The sequence below is a fragment of the Vipera ursinii genome, assembly GCF_947247035.1.
Source record: "Vipera ursinii genome assembly, chromosome: 2".
NCBI classification, from domain to species: domain Eukaryota; kingdom Metazoa; phylum Chordata; class Lepidosauria; order Squamata; family Viperidae; genus Vipera; species Vipera ursinii.
Window position 1 is genome coordinate 251,045,075 of NC_139513.1, and position 15,113 is coordinate 251,060,187.

A 15,113-nucleotide genomic window follows, 5' to 3' on the forward strand; every position below is an offset into this window, starting at 1 on the left:
GCCAGTCTTATCATTAAATAAAGAGATCTTAGAATCTTAAAAAATAAAAATTTCAGTTTTGGGTAGGCAAACAGAAAACATATTTGTCAAAATCTGGGGTAGAGATTGTAAAACCAACTGTTGCAGTTCTTCCTCTTTATGTTTCAAGCTTAAGAATAGGTTATCTACAAAAGACAGAACTTTTCTGTCTTGGCATCTATCCAACCCAGTATTTTTTCAACATGAAATGTTATCCCCAGGCAAGCACTATTTTTTTAGGTTAGATCTCACTTAGACAGAAAAGGGAATTATTAGAAGGGAATTGCATCTTGTAATCTCAGGACAATTTTTTTTCTGCCCCTATCTATCTATTCAGCAATCATGTTCATTCTCTTCCTTGTTTTCCTTTACTTGCTTGAAATAGATATATTAATGGAAGAAAAGAGCCAGGGAGGAAAGAAAGCATGGGAAGGGAAGAGGGAAAACAATGGGAAAAGGGAGGGGACAAAGAGATGGGCAAAGTATTTTAAAAAGACTGATCTTCCTATTTCTGAATTCCATTTTTTTATTAGAAATTCTAGCTGAAAGTCAGGCTGAAAAAAAACATTAATTTCAGTATTCTGTTCAATCTGATTATTTTTCTTTTTTATGAGCTTCTAAAGATCTGAGCTAAACAGCTCTTGGTGAATATATTAATACTGCATTATCCCAGGTGTTTTGGGGAGGTGAGGAGAGGGGGAAATCATAACAGCATCCTATAATGAATGCTACATTGTTTCCAAGAGCAATAAATTGGTAATCATTAGTTTTAAAAAATAGATTGGTTTCAAGGAAGCCAAAGGACAGCTTTATTTTTAATTTTATGACTCCAAAATCTGTTTTGAAGGGTGATTGTATATGCTCACTTCGATAAAATGCTAAAGTGTCCAGATAAAGTTATATGATTCTGGGTACATATCATGTTTCCTATGCATGTGGAGATTCTCAGTCATCCAGGTCATAGTTATGCCAAAGATGCTTTTTCACGAGGCAACTGGACTTTCTTGTTTTTTCTTTGAAGACATTTCGCTTCTCATCCAAGAAGCTTCTTCAGCTCTGACTGGATGGTGGCAAATGAATTTCCTATGCATCTTTTCCAAGTAGTAAATCCCACACGGAATTGGTTAGGATTTATTTCTGGATAAAAAGGCAAAAGACTGTATTCATCCCCATGATTAATAAACCTGAGAAACTGAGAGACAATGAAATGTGGAAACCCACATGTCCCAAAAGAGAGAAAAGTGGATCTATACTTTTATTAAGGGACACAGTGGCTCAGTGGGTTAGGACGCTGAGCTTGTCGATCAGAAGCTCGGCAGTTTGGCAGGTCGAATCCCGAGTGCTGCATAGAAGAGTGAGTGCCTGTTACTCGTCCCAGCTTCTGCCAACCTAGCAGTTTGAAAGCACGTAAAAAATGCAAGTAGAAAAATAGGGACCACTACGGTGGGAAGGTAACAGTGTTCCGTGCGCCTTTGGTGTCTAGTCATGCCGGCCACATGACCACGGAGACGTACTCGGACAAGCGCTGGCTCTTCGGCTTTGAAACGGAGATAAGCACCGGCCCCTAGAGTCGGAAACGACTAGCATGCATGTGCAGGGGAACCTTTACCTTTACCTTTATACTTTTATTAGTATCTCTGAATCTGCAATCTTGGGACTAACTTTTACTGTCAAAATGGATGCCTTAAAGTCCAGATTTGTAGTTGTAACCCCTAAAATCAGAATATATGAAGAAAATATTACATGGGAGCCCTATCAGGGTGGAATGACACAAAGTATTTCAGGTATTAGGCTGAATAACAAAGGAAGGCATCCAAAATACATTGTTGTTGTCTTCCAGGGAAGAACGCTCTAAGCTAGTAATCAAGATTGCTTTGACAAAATTCCTCCCCTTGGAGATAACAGGTTAAGCAACATTACTGAATGATGAGGCAAAGGAAGGAATAATATGTATTTTCAAAGTTTGAAAATGCCCAAATGGGCACTATCAGAGAAGAAGGTCACTTTTAAGTTCAAAGGGTATTGGCACAATCAAAAATCAGAAGGTTCCAGACAAATTAGATGACTCCCAGCAACTTTTCTCAATCAGATTCACATTATGAAAGAATGCTGCAGCAATGATAATCACGGTTAATCATTTTGTACCACTTATAGCACGCAAATTGCTTTACAATGCTGCTCATTCATCTTCAGGCAGCCGAAGTGGGTCATTAATTCTCCTGATGTTACAGATACAGAGAAGAGAGTGAGATTCGTCAAAGAGAGCAAGGTAGCAAAATAACAAATATAATTAACCTTACCCAATCTGAAGAAGCAATACTTAGATAATAACAAAACAAACCAAAACAACAAAAAAGGAAAGATCAAATCAAGTGGATTGTCTTTAACTAGGATTAAATTTCTATTGCCTAGGGCAGGGGTTCCCAACCAGGAGTGCTCGCATCCCCTGGGGGTGCATGATGATATTCCTGGGGTTGCGAAAACTTGGGTTTTCAAAATTATAGAGTATAATTTGTTCCTGTTATTTCGAACTTTTATAAGGGGTGCGAGAATATATCAGAAGTGTTCTAGGAGTGTGGGTTATAGAAAAGGTTGGGAACCACTGGCCTAGGGAAAATACATATAAATAGTTGTGACTCAGTGGGAAAGTGTGTGCCTTGAATGATGTGTTGGCCCCAGTGGCCAGCTGGTAGATGATGTGTTCTTAGGATTCAAAAATAGTAAATCCAAACAAGGGTGAAATGCCAAAAAGGGATTTATTGAATAAATATTATAGAAAAGAAAAAAAGAAAAAAAATGCCCCCAAATAGTAGCAAATAAACTCTCTGGAGTTGAGAATTACACAGCACTTTCCCCAGGTTTATGGGAAAATTCTGAGTTGTGGGGAGGTTGTTGCCACCTTTTTATACATTTCTTTTATACATTTCACACATCGTATCAGTGATTTGGTCACAAATGTCAACAGCTGATTTTTTGCCAGAGATATTTTAAATAAGGCATCTTCTCTAGCAGGTAGTACTTGGAGATGGACTGATGATATGTCTTGCCAATGGTTTGGGAGCCCTTTGCTAATGATCCAGCAGGCAGCTTCTTAGCCTCTCTCTTAGCTGGTGCCCCATCACATCATGAGATCCTTTTAACTTAATTCTTTTATAAGTTGGCTTGCAAAAGAGTCAGAGCTAAGATGATCCCATCTCAGTATTATACAATCCAGAGAGTTTGCCAAGTCATTCTTTCTAAAGCCAGTGTGTGGAGAAATTTACAATACAAAGCTTGCTAAGTCAGAGCAGTTCAACAACTTGTTAGAATGCCCTTTTCTACACATGGGTATAGATTTCCCATTTTATATAAGCATAACAAAAAAGTGAACAATAGTTCTAACTCAATGTTCCTCAGCTTTGTTCAGTGGAAGTTGAAGTCCACCCATCTTCCAGTGGACAAGGTTGAGAAACATTGTTCTAACACATCACCAATCTTCTGCAGTGCCACTACAAATGGCAAAGCTTTTAGGTTCAATCCCTGGGATCTGCAGGTAATTTGAAAAATAAAAATAAAAAAACAATCCTGGAGAACCACTGCCAACCAGCATTGATTGTACAAAGCTGGATAATCACTTCTGTTTTCCTGAAACATTGATCATTTCTTTTCAACAAATTAATATAACTATGTAGCACGGAATATTTCTTCAATCGAAGTATGTAATCAATCTGCTCCTTTATATTTTTTTTTGTATGTTTTAAAAGCAGGACTTGCTTTTAAAATATATTTTCAAGAGTAAATAATTCTGCTGTGCACAAGTCTGTTTTCATACAAGGACACTGCAGGCCTACCCACTAGCTTATAGAAGGCTATTAGAACATCTCTTTTAAGTAATTATAAATTATAAATATAAAATACACAATCATAATCATATGTACATAATTATAGTTGTTTTATAAATTATGAATAATTTATAATTATACTACAAAGCATATAACGATAAGCTATAACTATGATTCTGGAATTTGGGTGCCTGGGTGAATTTGTTATATGATATTCTGTTGTGAGAATTATACCAATCCCAAAGGGAATCTGCTGAAATACTGTTAAAATGCTTGGTTAATTCTAATAACAGTTAAAGGATTTTAACTGTCAGTGAACCAAGAGCAATATATTTCATTCAAAGATACATTCATTTCAGCTCAGAATGATATTTATTGCAATAAATATGGGAACTGTCAACATGTAAACTGTGTTAACATGTTTCTGTAAATATTGGTGAGAGTGATGCATTATTTATTTCTTTATTTAAACCAGTTTACATCAGTCTTGAAATGATCTAGTTGAGCAATATATTTAATTAATTAAGGAGAATATTTGTAGCTCAGGGTTAAAATGAGGGGTCCTTGTTGCTCTCTGAGCTTGCTTGTTTTCTTGCAGGCATGACAAGGCACAATGAACATTTTTTAATTTCACAACATGTAGACAGATTTAACTGTAGTTTCAATAGGGAAAATGTGACAATCCTAGACCAGGCCAAATCCAAACATGCCAGGGAATTTCTAGAAGCCTGGCACTCTGACAAATCAGCCATCAATAAACCCATAGACATTAACAACCAGCCCAAAAGACAAAAAGATTCCGGCACCAGTAATCGGCACTCATATCAGCATAGATTTACTCCAAGGTCAACTTCAGACCAACAATCAAATAAGCAAAACCACAATCAAGAAACTGCCAAACAGCCATTAGTAAACAGCCCAACCAAAGTATCCCTAAGAGCGTCCCCACCCACCCACACAGACAGGCAAGACACCAGAATATAAACCAAAAGCAAACAGTTCTCCTTATTAGCACTGATGACGGTTATCTCGTTAGGGCAGGGGTGTCAAACTCAATTTCATTGAGGGCCGCATCAGCATTGTAGTTGCCCTCAGGGGGCCAGGTGGGTGTGACCTGGGTGGGCGTGGCCTACTGGGTGGGCGTGGCTAGAGTGCATATGGCCTACTGGGTGGGCATGGCCAGCTCTATATCGTTCGCATCAAGGGTGCCTATGGGGGCCTGGGCAGGAGTGGGACAGATCTGAGGGTCTCTGGCAGGAGGAGGGTCTCTGGGCCAGGGCCAAGGCAGTGGGGGCCGTTCCCTCACTGTTTCCAGGATGGCTTCGCGGGCCGCATGAAACCACTTTGCGGGCCGGATCTGGCCCACGGGCCTTGTGTTTGACATGTCTGCGTTAGGGTAATGAAATGTGTGAAAGAAAACAAGCAAGCTCAGAGAGCAACAAGGACCCCTCATATATTTAATTGACAAAAATACTTTGTAGAATGAAAAGATATGGGGGGGGGAGTCTCTCTCTGTCACTGTTTAAATTTTACTGAAGCCAAAGCAAGAACATGCACAGACTGGATAAGAAATGGAAACAACTGAGTACAATTGTTCTGTTAATGTGGACCAGTTTTAGATCCATTTTTTTTTAAATTTGCTTAAAACATTTTATAGGAGTCTTTCAAGAATCTTGATAAAGCTACCAATCTTCTCTTGAATTAATGAGATATAAAAAAGAATCATACTCAGCAGCACCACAAATCAATATTCCTTGTTTCCTCATGAATGTTTCCTTTCTCCATCTATGCCTTAAGTTTTAAGTTTCTAAAAGATGACATTGTAATTTAGTCAATCTCTAATAGATACAACAGATATTCTTTTCAACCCATTGGATAGGAATTTATTTATTTAAATATTTTTATATCTCATTTTACCATAAATAAGGGTCATTTAGATGTCTTAGAACAATATAATGAAATACAATAAGAAGGGAAGTCATTAAAAAGCAGACTAAAGCAAATACAATAGCACAGTGAAGCTTAGCAAACTGGAAAAACAAAATTTGTCTACATGAAAGACAGATGCTGTCTAGCCTCTGTGTTCTCCTGTATTTCATCTACTATTTCAATTCATTTTTTTAAAATGGGTTCCAGGCAGTGCTGGGATCCCCACCTGCTTCCGTCGCTCACAACTCGGCGGATGCCTTAGTGGAAGCCTGGGAAAGGGCAGCCACTGAGGCACTGGACCGAGTTGTACCCTTGCGGCCCCTGACCCGGCGCAGATCCCATCGAGCTCCATGGTTCTCCGTGGAGCTCCGGGAGATGAAGCGTCGGAAACGGGGCCTAGAGAGCTGCTGGAGGTCCAGCCGATCCGAATCCGACCGATTGCGGTTAAGAACCTATATTAGGTCTTATCTCGCTGCGATGAGGGTGGCGAGGTGTAATTACTTCTCCACCCTCATCGCGTCCGCAGATAATCGCCCGGCCGCCCTGTTTAGGGTGACTCGCTCACTTCTTAATCAGGAGGTGAGGGGGGATCCCTTACAGGGTCGTGCCGAGGAGTTTGCTCAGCATCTGTCGGACAAAATCGCTCGGATTCGGACCGGTTTGGACTCCAGCTGGGCAGAGTCTGACGATCAGGACACGGGCGGTCTTGTCAATGTTATCTGGGAGGAGTTTGATTCTGTGACCCCTGATGAAGTGGACAGGATTATGGGGAGGCTGAGCTCCACCACATGTTTATTGGACCCGTGCCCTTCCTGGCTGGTTTATGCAGCTAGGGAGAGGACACAAGGCTGGTTCCAGGCTGTGATATCTGCTTCTTTGAGTGAGGGTAATTTCCCCACCGTCTTGAAGGAGGCGGTGGTGAGACCCCTCCTCAAGAAGCCTGCCTTGGACCCAGCTGTGTTGAACAACTTTCGTCCAGTCTCCAACCTTCGCTTTCTTGCGAAGGTTGTTGAGAGTGTGGTGGCGCACCAGCTCCCTCTGGTCCTGGATGAAGCGGATTATCTGGACCCGTACCAATCGGGTTTCAGGCCCGGGTACAGCACGGAGACGGCATTGGTCGCTCTGGTGAATGATCTCTGGAGGGCTCGGGATAGGGGATGTTCCTCTGTCCTAGTCCTATTAGACCTCTCAGCGGCTTTCGATACCATCGACCATGGTATCCTGCTGCGGCGTCTCAGGGGATTGGGAGTGGGAGGCACAGTTCTTCGGTGGTTCTCCTCCTATCTCCTGGGACGTTCGCAGTCGGTGTTGGCAGGGGGGCAGAGATCGGCCCCTAGGTCTCTCGTTTGTGGAGTTCCTCAGGGGTCGGTTCTCTCGCCTCTCCTGTTCAACATCTACATGAAACCGCTGGGTGAGATCATTCGTGGTTTTGGAGTTGGGTATCATCAATATGCTGATGATACCCAACTTTTTATTTCTACCCCAAACCACCCCAGTGATGCCCTCGCTGTGATGTCCCGTTGCCTGGAGGCGGTTCGGGTCTGGATGGGGAGGAACAGACTTCAACTCAACCCGGACAAGACTGAGTGGCTGTACATTCCGGCATCCCGGGACATTCAAATTGTTCCATCCCTTTCTATGGGGGGTGAGCTGTTACCCCCCGTGGATAGGGCTCGCAACTTGGGAGTCCTCCTAGATTCACGACTTACCTTGGAAGATCATGTAGCAGCTGTGACTAGGGGGGCTTTCGCCCAGGTTCGCCTGGTGCGCCAGTTGCGGCCCTATCTGGACCGGGATGCCCTGTGTACGGTCACTCATGCGCTCGTGACCTCTCGCCTTGACTACTGTAATGCTCTCTACATGGGGCTTCCCTTGAAGACCACTCGGAAGCTCCAACTGGTACAGAATGCGGCCGCGAGAGTTGTCTTGGGAGTTTCCCGGTACTCCCATGTTACACCTTTGCTCCGCGAGCTACATTGGTTACCAGTTGTCTTCCGGGTGAGGTTCAAGGTCTTAGTGACGGTTTTTAAGTCCCTACATGGCATGGGTCCGGAATACCTCGGGGACCACCTGCTGCCGGCGTCAACCCCCCTCCGCCCTGTGCGTTCCCACAGAGAGGGCCTCCTCAGGGTGCCTCCAGTCAGAGAATGCCGGCTGGTGGCCCCCAGGGGGAAGGCCTTCTCTGTGGGCGCCCCGGCCTTATGGAATGAACTGCCGGTGGAGCTCCGGATGGCACCGGATCTCCGCTCCTTCCGGCGCGGGTTAAAGACCCACCTGTTTGAACAAGCTGGCCTGGCCTGAGGGGGAGTTAATTTGGGTTTTTAAATATTTGTATATTTTACTGTTTTATCTTGGGCATTAATTTAATTCTATTTTAACTTTTGTAGTTTTGTACTTTTATTATCTGCCCTGTTCACCGCCCTGAGTCCCTAGGGAGAAGGGCGGTATAAAAATTTAATAAAAACTAAACTAAACTAAACTAAACTAAACTAAAAAAAAATGCTTTTCAACATTTTGTCCAAGATGAACGTTTTGAAGACTGAGAGTTTTGCTCTTTAATTAAGACCTAATACATTCACGTGTGCTATATTGGAAACCTCCCTGCCTTCGTATTCGTATTCAGCTAAACTCCAAGTACCATGGCCTTTTATTCCCCTCTTCAGTTAAGCAGGAGAAACCAGACCAACTACAGAATTACTTAGAAGGTTCCAGTATGAAAAACAGTAACGCACTTGCCACTACACTAGAATAAACAGAGCTTTTTTTAAAAAAAAAGCACCATCACACACCATCGGACGAAATGTAAGAAAAGAATTTTTAAAGCCATGTGCGAAAGAAAAACACTCATGGAAAGCAGTTTAGAAAATGAGAAAGCCAATACAATTCACAGCGCATTGATTTGCACAGAGCATTTTATATCTTCTGTAAGTTTCTAAATACTTCTTCAAGGGCGATTGCAAATAGCATGTTGCAGTAATAAAATCTGCAAGTTAGTGAGGCATGTGTTACTAGCTTTTTCCAGTAAGGATTGCAGAAGGGTGGGGAGACAAAGCTGCAAGCTTACCCATGAGCCATAAAAGCTCAGATGAAGCATCTACATTTTTAAGCTGGTCTCTCAGAAAAGTACACCCTCATCCAGAACAGTTTGCACCTCCAGTCCATATTTACTCTGATATTGCATCCAATACATAAATGCACCACAATATCTGTATTTGAACTAGGTGCCAATTCAGGTCTCCAGAGCCTCTTAAGCTCCAGCTCAAAAAAACAAGTTGTCAGCAAAAACCTAGAGTTTGATGTGATCTTCTTCAGCTATTTAATGTAGATTTATTTTTTCACCAATAGACAGAAATGTGCCCTTGAAGAAAGACAGTGTCTTCATAGCTTGTTTGCAAATATCCAGTGATGTTCATTGTTTTGAGGGAAAGGTAAAGAGATAAGAAAGCTGATGGCAGAATACTGTTTCCTACTTATAGTCTCTACTTGCCATTAATATTTCTTTTCTTTATAGTTTCTCAAAATATCTAAGCATCCAACTAGCTGGTCATTGATAGCCCCATGCAACTTACCAAACATATAAGGCTGAACAAGATTTATAGTTATACAAAGATAGTATGGGATAGTTTATTTCTAGATGTTTGTGGTGGAGTTCTTGTGCTCTGGTTTGTTTTTGAGGGATGAAATTTCTCCATATTAGAGGAGTTGGCATCCTGTTCACAGCCTGTGCTTTGGGGAATGAAGTTTGCATCATATAGGTCATTCTCTGGAGCCAAGCATCTAGCTTATTCATATTGATTTTTATTGTGTTTTAGTAAACAGAACGGGGAAAGGGATGTTATGTTTACCTTTAGGAATTGAGCTTTTGTTAGATGGAAAAAAGCCACAATCCATTATGCATAAGTTCCTACAGTTCACTTCCAAGCTGTTTTGCTATGTGTACTTTTGGGAACATTCCGTTAAACAAAGCAACCTTTTTTATGTTCCACAGGCATACAGATCCTGATAATATTTCAAACCTAAAGGGGAACAAGCAGAATGTTTAATAAAAGAGAGGGAAAGAGAGGGAAAACATGTTAACAGTTTTGTATTCCTTTGTACTCCAATGTTGTTGTCTTGAGTTGCATCAAAGGAAATAGTATGTTTATCCTTCAATTCTATAACACCGAGAGAAAAAAAATGACAGACTAAAACCCATTTATCTCTTTGCTGTGGCCACAGTTCAGACATTTTTATTAAAGAAGTTTGGTTTAGCTTTCTTGATATATGACTGGGGAGATTTTTTTAAAAAAAGCTAAGTCTTCTAAATCTACAGTTTTCATGGTGGAATTCTTCAGCAAAATTCTTACAGACTAGTGAATTCCCAGCATAGATAATCTTTTTTTCCAAGGTCAGTGTGAAATTGCTTGCAAATTAATAATAGGGAATGATGTTGCTACTCAAGGAATATTTAATTTTGAATATTAATATTATTCTAGTACAATTTTTGATAGGATCAGAGAAAATTCTATGAACATTTTATTACAGAGAATAGAGAAATTGCACAGCCGAACATGGTCTTTGAAATAAAAGTATGTGAGCAAGAAAGAGCCAACCCAAGTCTACTGTTAGGCAGAAGGAACTAACAAATCAGTTTCTGATGCAGAGATTTATTCCAAAACAGAACCATAGCTTTAGAATTAATGCCATAGGTTTTTTCAAAGTCTCTTACAAAACTCTGATATACTTTATTTTCACAAGGAATACAAAATACGATACCTGAAAACCTTGGAACTATCATTATTCTTGGCCAAAGAAAAGTTAAAGATCACTATCTTTTGTGAACCATGAGTCACATTTGACATTGGAGTGGCAAACCTGGAGTAGGAAGTGGAGAGGGTCAGAATTAATTGGTTTGGTTTAGATTAATCAAAATCAAAATCAGTAACATTAAGTTGATTTAATAGAATCAATACATTCTTGCTGATACACTTAATTGATTTCCTTTTGTATCTTACTAAAAATAACAATTTACCAATAATTTTCAAAGGGGCACAGGGAACTACGCCCAAGGTCACAAAGTAGAGTCATTTGAGAGGGAGTCAACAAATCAAGAAAACAACCACAACGCTGTGATAGAAAATCTATCCCTTTAAATGAAAATATGCCCCTTTAATCACACCATCATAGCCCACTTTTCTTACTTTTTTGGCTATCAGTCTCAGCATACCTCCTTCAAAGATGCATGCATTCCTAGGGCCACAGATGGGATGTCACTGCTATAAGCAATCCTTTTTTTTTTTCCTTTAGGAACCTCAAAGCACCGTTTCTAAAGCTTCTACAATGATGTGTAAATTCAATTACGTTTTTATTTGATTAAAATTCAATTTTGTTGTTTTTTAGCATTATCTCCAAAGGTTAAAAAAAACACTTTTATTGCCTAATATGAGCTGGCATGAATATTTCAAAATGCTTGGGAAAATGGTGTTCGCTTCAAGATAGCACAATTTAATTTGAATAAACCAATATCTGTCCATACTTATATGTGGGATTTTGGATGAAGCAAGCAGATTAATAGATAATAAAGACCTGCAACTGGTAAATGAAAAGAAAGGTGTAGAAGTGATATGTTCTAAGAAAAGAGTTCGTAAATACTGACAGAATTATGATCGTGTTCTTCAAATATTGCAAATTTTTATTTCACAGAAGACTGTGAAGCCATTCTCCAATTCTTCTTTCTTATAATAAATTAATATTAGAATATTGTTTTAAATAAATTAATCTCAGCAGAACCACATGCTTAAAGCATTGTGCTGGATCAGAGGAGGGTCAGGAATAAAAAAAAACAGTGGAAAGATTAGCCCTGGCACTCCGTCTCAGCCCAATCTCTTAGGAAATAAATCCAAGAAATAAAAATTTATGATTGAAATAAGGATAACACAAAGATTTCTTTATTTACTTCAAATTCTTCCCAAGATCAGAATAGCCTTCATTCTACTATTGTTTATGATACCTCTGAAGATCTGGCTCTTCACACACATCTTCAAAAAAGGGAGAGTGAAGTACTTGCTTCATTGTGCTTGCCAATCTTTATCTTTTTATCTTTTATTGTTTTTATAGGAATTTTTTTTAATTACATTTATATCCCGCCCTTCTCCGAAGACTCAGGGCAGCTTACAAGCTTAGCAGTAGCCTTCATTCTGACTGTTGTCAGCTGCCCAGAATCACTGAGAGTCAAATTTCACACAATATATATACTCAACAGCTGCCATTTCTTTAGCTGGTGGTGGCCTTCATATGCATCAGATTCTTCTCAAGAACCTAGGATATCATAATCTATTGGCATAATATGTGTGCAGATCCAAGCAGTGTGTCCTTTTGCAAATATCTGATGAAAAGTTTGTGCCACCCAAGATGGTTTGGTATGGTACTCAGTATGCTGATAATCACTGGGATCACCATAAGTAGCTTATACCACAATCTTTCAATTTCAGTTTTCAGATCTTGATACTTTGTGATACTTCCCCATTTTCATCTATCAAGATTACTTTTTCTCAGCCCAGCTCACCTCACAGGGTTGTTGTTTCCCAACACATCAGGTGCACATTTGGAAGCTAAAAGAAGGAGAAGAAAGAGGACGAGGAGAAAGAGAAAGAAGAGTAGAATGATTATTTCTGCTACAGAAGATAGTGTGAAGGGGACAGCATAAGAGACTTTAAATCTAGGAAAATCTAAGCAAAGTCAGAGCTTGTTGCATTTGAATTAATACAGAGAAAGTTGCTAAATTTACTTCAGTGTTACCCCTTATTTTATAACTTCTATGGTGACTTACGACATTTAGGTACTTAAATCATGATGTAACATAGTGATGTCATTAAGCAAATGATGTAATTGCTGCAATGATGTACCTTAAACATTATGGTTCATGAAAGCAAGGCTTCACTGCATAAGGTGATCTGAGTGTGTAAAGGTGGGTGCCTTTTTTACATTATGCAACTGGTATGAGAGCTGACAATTGGCACTTTTTCTAATGCTACAATAAAATTATGTCACCAGCTCCTGGGATCCTAGGGAACTGGAGTCATTCTTAGATGGCTCAACTCTGTCCTTGTCTTGCAGTTTATATAATTCAATGTTTAATAAGTGATTTCTGAAATATTTTTATAATGATTTTTATACATTTGTTGTTTTATTTGATATACACCACCCAGAGTCCCTTTTTCTGAAATAGATGGCCATGTGAACTTGATTAATAAATAATAATAAATTAATAATGTATTTATTTAAAATTAAATAAATAAAAATAAACACAAGAAACATGAATATTAAACCAAGTCAACATTGTAGTCGAAAGAAATTGCAATCTGTGGTCGAGAATGGCTCTCATTACCTTGCAATTTTGTAGAAATAGTAGTACAATACTTCTTTATATCATAGCAGTTCTCATTCCACAACAAGAAAGAGACTGATCTTATTTAACTTGATTAATAGCCATTACTGTGCTCAAACAGTGGAAATAACATATGGAACTAAAAACTGGAACTTCATCATCTGTGCTGCATCACACCATGCCTCTATTTCTTTTCTTTTTTTTCTTTTAATGCTGTTAAGAGTTTAGAAAGGCTTTTTACTTGGAGACTAGACATAGAAAGGAAGAGAGGAAAGGAAGGAGAAAGAGAAAAAAAGATACAATTTAAACAATGTATCAGACAGATTGTTATCGGCCATGGAAAGGTAGATTTAAAATGAATGAATCATAAAGCCATTCAACAAATGAGAAACATATAAAAAATGAAAAGGAAACAGTAAATCTGCTTTCCACACCTTCCCCCCCCTCTCTCTCATCTACTTATCAATTTATCTATCTATGTGTCAGCTGACACTAGTTACTCTAAGCAAACAGAATAACACAGGGAATCTTAAATAAACTGGAAGAGTAATACAAAGAGGAGAATTCAAAATAATGAATTGTTCCTAGCCCAACAATGGCTGTAAAAATGTTTCTACTGCAATGCTTAATATACGCCTAAGCAAGTCAGCTTCAGTTATTTTGATATGTTTTTTTTGTTACTCCTAGAACTTGGCACCAATGATTTATGCTTGAATTGACCTACCATTTGTATTCCAGTTATCTGACCTTCTACTCAATCTCTGCCAGAACTACAAGTCAACCAAGGACATTTTGCTGTTAAAAATTGGGTTGTTGATAACGAGAATCCTGATGATAGCAATCCAAGGTCAAACTGCAATACCACACTTTAACAAGTCTACTGACAGAGCAGCTGTCAATATCAGTGGATTTATCCAGTCTGAGAACTTCTAACTGATGGATATTTGGATAGAATGGACTAGGACCTATACATTAAACTTATAGGACATTGGTGTAGTAATCACATTTCACCTAAAGTAACATTCTAAGGGGAGCTGAAGTTGGTTTCTTGCTTAGGCAAAGCCTTAACTTCTGAAAAATGTGGAAAGAAATGTGATATGATTATCTTTTCATGCAGGATCAAAACCACAAATGTGTTTTTTTTCTTGTATCAATTTAAGTATAATAATTCATCTTTGAAAGATTAATTTATATTTAGGTAGCCTTGAGTGATCTTGGTCTTAGCTGATATTGAGAGAAGCTAGCAGGTTAGACAGAGTTAGCATTTTAATGGAAGATCACCAGGAAATCCAAATAAGAATGATAGTGGCAAATCAATAAAATAAAATATAAAGTTATACAGATGAGTCCCTAGAGTTGCTATGTATTGAATTTCATTTGAATGAATCTTTTACTCTTTTTTCCCCTTCATATAGAACTGAAATATCCTAAGGAACAGATCTAATGATAAAACCAATCTGAGTATATACTTGTAAATTCCTTAAAAGCAGAGAAGATTGCTTTTTAAAGGAGACTGATTGTCTCAGAATTCACTTATTATATGCCAGAAAATATCTACTCTTTGGTGCTTATGTGTACCTAAATGTAGAAAATTCCCACCTTTAAGTATACTCTTAATTATTTATGCATTAGAGCTGTACACTTGGAAAATTATTTAGAAGATGTGCTTCAAACTTTGTACAAACATGAACACATTATCTCTGTACTATTCATTTTTCTCCAAGGATTTCTGAAAAATGGATACCAGGATTTTGAGGAGCCACTTATTAAGGTTAATGGGACTTTTAAAGCAGTGGAGACTTATTTCAGAAGCAAAGAGATATAAGCAGAAAAATTCATCCAAATCATCCAGCCTTTTTCAAGAACCAAACTATCACAAGATTTAGGCCTCACTAGTTTTCAAGAAATTACTTTAACCAATTTTAATATGTTGGGAAGAACAAACGACATGTTGTGGACTAGTTTTACCAATTTGTGTA